The sequence below is a fragment of the Mastomys coucha genome, unplaced genomic scaffold (assembly GCF_008632895.1).
Source record: "Mastomys coucha isolate ucsf_1 unplaced genomic scaffold, UCSF_Mcou_1 pScaffold21, whole genome shotgun sequence".
Lineage (NCBI taxonomy): Eukaryota > Metazoa > Chordata > Mammalia > Rodentia > Muridae > Mastomys > Mastomys coucha.
Genome location: NW_022196904.1, coordinates 73511847 through 73516722, shown reverse-complemented (window position 1 = coordinate 73516722; position 4876 = coordinate 73511847).

Below are 4876 nucleotides of genomic sequence, written 5' to 3'. Positions count from 1 at the left end.
AACATTAAACTAGGATAGTTGGAAACATTGTGTCAGGCCAGGAGACAATGCCCAATCTTAACCATTTACGAATCATTACTTGGGGTACCTTTATGCTTAATTATGAGGCCATGTTGACGATTGGAAAGACTAATCTGGAACACGTCTGAGTTAGGGGATACCAGCGACTAGTCTGAAATCCAGAAGGCACAGAACCCCTTTTGGGGTCTTATTGTCTCTTATCCTTTATCAGGATTTTATCCCCAATATTTTGGATGTGACTGGAGTAGATGACTGTGGGTAGCAGGATGTCAGTCAGACACATGCATTCCCTTCTGCTTTCAGTTGTATAATTTTTATAACTGTCTCTAGGCTCAGTGGGGTAAATCCCAGTTGAGTGTTTGCCTAGCATGGACAAAGTTCTGGGTTTGATCCACAGCATGACATAAACCAGGTGTGGCTGCTTATGTTTTCAATCCAAGTGCTTGGGAAGTAGAGGCACGAGGACCAGAAATTCCAGGTCATCTATAGCTACACGGTGAGTCTGAGGAAGACATCTTGTTTTACATAAGACACTGTCTCTAATACATAAATATATATTAATTATATATAATTATAATTATATATACATATATATATATATATAAATTTGCTGACAGTTTTATTATGAAGTAGGTGTAGATAGATGTAGACCTTTTAAAAAAGGCATCCTATCTGAGGCATATTAAGTGTGTCTTTTATGTCTATGTTTTTTTATCCAGTTAGTTAAGTTTTTTCTCTTGTCCTCCTTTTACCCATCTCAGGATAGTAGTTGTATAACACAGTTCATTTCCTGGTCCCTAGAGGCCTTTAAAGCTTTGTTCATGTATTTTCATTCTCTTTCCTTTCTGACCCTTAGACTGAGAGATCTCAAGGGGTCCATCTTCCCAATCTTTGTATTTGCTGGCTCTCTGCTCTGCTTGCTCAAATATGATGCTGAGTATCTCCAATATATTTTTCATTTTAATTGTTATACTTTCAAAGCCAAACCTTTTAGCTTGGTTTCTACTTGCACTTTGGTGATTTGTGACTCTTGATGCCCTCAGAGATGAGGTCTCTAGCTATGGCTCCTGTGGCAGCTTGAATATGCTTGGCCCAGGGAGTGGCACTATTTGGAGGTGTGGCCTTGTTGGAGTAGGTGTGTCCTCATTGGAGGAGGAAGTGTGCCACTGGGGGTGTGGGCTTTAAGACCTTCATCCTTGTTGCCTAGAAGCCAGTCGTCTCCTAGAGGCTTTCAGATGAAAATGTAGAGCTCTCAGCTCCTCCAGGAGCACCATGCCTTCCTGGATGTTGCCAAGCTTCCTGCTTCGATGATAATGTACTGAATCTCTGAACCTATATGCCAGCCCCAATTAAATGTTGTCTTTCATAGAAGACGATTTCATAGAAGAGATGGTGTCTCTCCCCAATAGTGGAAACTCTAAGACAATACCACTAGAGTTATTTTGATTGTCTTTTTTAATTAATAGATTTTATTATCTTAGGTTTATAGAAAAAAATTTATGGAAAGTGCAGTGTATGCCACTGCTCTTGTCTTCCTGCTATGACCACTGTGCATTAGTATGTTTGTTGCAATGGATTCTGTCTCACTGATAAAAATATTGTCAACTGAAACCTATACATTATGCATTCTGTGTTACAAATCCCATGTGTTTGACAGATTCAAAGTAGCCTATGTCTCACATGGAACAGTTTAGCGCTCTGAAATCTAATGTTTTGTTCACCCTGCTCCCTCCCCAGGGTTCTAGAAACTACTGCTCCTTAACCATCCCCAAAGTTTCGACTTTCCCAGAATGTTACATAGAAGGAATCACAGCATCTCGTCCTTTTATATTAGGCTCTTTTATACCTATTTGCATTTTCTTCCTGTATTTTTTATGGCTCAATAGCATGTGTCTTTTCATCACTGAACAATATTCTATTGCATGAATGTGCCATGGTGTTTTAGACATTCATCTGTTTGTGGTTGATCTTGAGAGTTATGAATAAGCTGCTAAAACATAAGTGCACAGTTCTTTGTGGGATCATAACTTCCCAGCATCTACAGAGATTTCAGAGAATTGCTGGTTGGGTAGAAAACCCGGTGCTGTAAGAAATTACCAGCCTTCTAAAAATGGCTTTACCACATTACATTTCCACCAGTCATAAATTAAAGTGCCGGAGCTCTCTATCATCACAGGGATTAGCTATTATCAGTGTTTTAAACTCGGGTCACTATGATGGATATAAAATTGTATCTCATTATGGTTTTAATTGTACTTCTTGAAGGTTAAGCAGTTCTCATTTAAAAATTTTAAAATTATTTTAAAAATTATTTCACTTATGAATACTGTATTTACATAATTTCCACCCATAGGCCAAAGATATGAAAACTGAAATACTCAATCTGCTGGGGGAAAGTTACGGGCAGTGCATGATATAAGCATAGAAAAGAATTTTCTGAATGAGTCTCCATTTGTTCAGTAATTAAGGCAACAATTAACAAATCAGACCTTATCAAACTAAAAGGTTTATGTACAACAGAGAAAAAAATCAAACGAGTAAGGGAAACTCCACAGAAAGAGTCCTTGCCAGTAATTCATCTGACAGAGGATTGATATCCAGAATGTACAAAGAATGAAAAAGAACCCTAACTCATCAAGAAAATAAACAACTCTATTGAAAAGTGGGCTATAGATCTGGACAAGATGTTTTCAAAAGAAGAAATGAGAATGGCTAAGAAATATAGTTTTTAGCATTCTTGGTAAATTAGGGAAATGTGACTAAAACTACCTTGAGATTTCAGCTTTTGTCTTTTGTTCTTTCTCTCTTTCATAGACCAAAAATTGTGTGTGTGTGTGTGTGTGTGTGTGTGCACATGAAAATGCATGTGCATGTGCTAGCTTATGTGGGTAGGTATGGCATGCACATACCCTTGGCATAGTCAGAGGACAACCTTCAGTTCGCTGTTTTTGTCTTTATACCCTTCTTGAGAGAGTGTGCCTTTGCCTCTGCATTAGCCAGGCTTGCTGGTTCCAGGTTCAGGAGAGGCTCTGCCTCCCACAGCATGTAGGTGGGCTGAGATAATAGATACTTGCACTACTGTATTAGGCTGTATATAGGTTCTGGGGCTCCAAACTCAAGTAGTTAAGCTTGCATGGCAAGTTCATTTCCCATTCTCCCCAGACCAGAAATATGTATTTTTAATGAAGCTTGACTCATGAATTATTTCTTTCATGGATGATGCTTTTGGTGTTCTCTAGTTTTGAACATTTTTTAAATAATTAAAGTCTTTGTTTGGTAAGGTGAACATCTTGGGTTTCTCGGAAAATATTTTTTTTCTGTGTATGGCTTATTTCTTTGAATAGTTCATATTTTTCAATGAAAACTGGAAGTTTTAGATTATATAGTTATATACATATTATTACAATATATTTTTCTCTCCTTTGTTGCCACTATGTTTCTTCTACTACTGATGCTTTCCAATGACTTACCTGAATTAATTATATAAAGTTTACATTTCTGCCGTGGAGGGTGTGGTGGTTTGAGTAGGTTTGTCCACCATAGATTCATGTATTTGAATGTTTGGCCCATTGGGAGTGAAACTATTAGGAGGAGTGACCTTATTGAAGCAGGTGTGGCCTCATTGGAGAAAGTCTTTTACTGTGGGGATGGGATTTGAGGTCTCCTATGCTCCAGCTCCATCCAGTATGGAATCCAGTCTCCTTTTGGCTACCTTCATATGAAGATGTACAACTCTCAGTTGCTCCGGCAGCATATCTGACTGCATACTATCATGTTTCCCATGATGAAGATAATGAACTAAACCTCTGAAAACATAAGCTAGCCCCATTAAATATTTCCTTTTATGAGAGTTACCTTGGTCATGGTGTCTCTTCGCAGCAATGGAAATTCTAACTAAAATAGAAGCTAGATCAGGACTGGCTTATTGCCAATAGACCTGACCATGGTTTTGTTTGGAGGAATGTGGATGTTAGGACTTTGGATTAAGAAAACAGTATAATACTTTAAGTAAGGTTTAATGAATTATACTTGTAGAAACATGGAAGACAGTGGTGCTAAGGGTGATTTGAATGGTGGGGGCCTAGGTCTAGTTGTTTCAGCGGTGAAGAATTGTAGGATGTTGCCTAGAGATTGTTCTTGTTATATTTTGGTGAAGAATGTGACTGTTTTTCCCCTTGCCTGAAGAGTGTGCCTGTAGCTAAAGACATTTTGTTGTTGTTGTTGTTGCTGTTGTTTTGTTTTGTTTTGTTTGTTTTGCTTGTCACATGTAATTTTTATTTATTTACTTTTTTATTAGATATTTTCTTTTTTTACATGTCACATGATTTTATCTTTCCCAGTTTCCCCTCCAAAAAACAAACAAACAGACAAAAACAACAAGAACTAACCCCTGTTGCCTCCCCCCTCCCCATGCTTGCCACCCCACCCTCTCCCACTTATTGTCCCTGGCATTCCCCTACACTGGGGCACAGAACCTTCACAGGGCCAAGGGCCTCTCCTCCCATTGATGATCGACTTTGCAATCCTCTACTATACACATGCTGCCAGAACAATCATTCCCACCATGTATAGTCCTTGGTTGATGGTTGAATCCCTGGGAGCTCTGAGGGTACTAGTTAGTTCATATTGTTGCTCGTCCTAAGGGGCTGCAAACCCTTCAGCTCCTTTGGTCCTTTCTCTAACTACTTCATTGGAGACCCTGTACTCAGTTCACTGGATGGCTGTGAGCCTCTACATCTGTATTAGTCAGGTACTGTCAGAGCCTCTCAGGAGATAGCTATGTTTTGTTTGTTTTTTGAGACAGGGTTTCTCTGCATAGCCCTGGTTGTCCTGGAACTCACTCTGTAGACCAGGC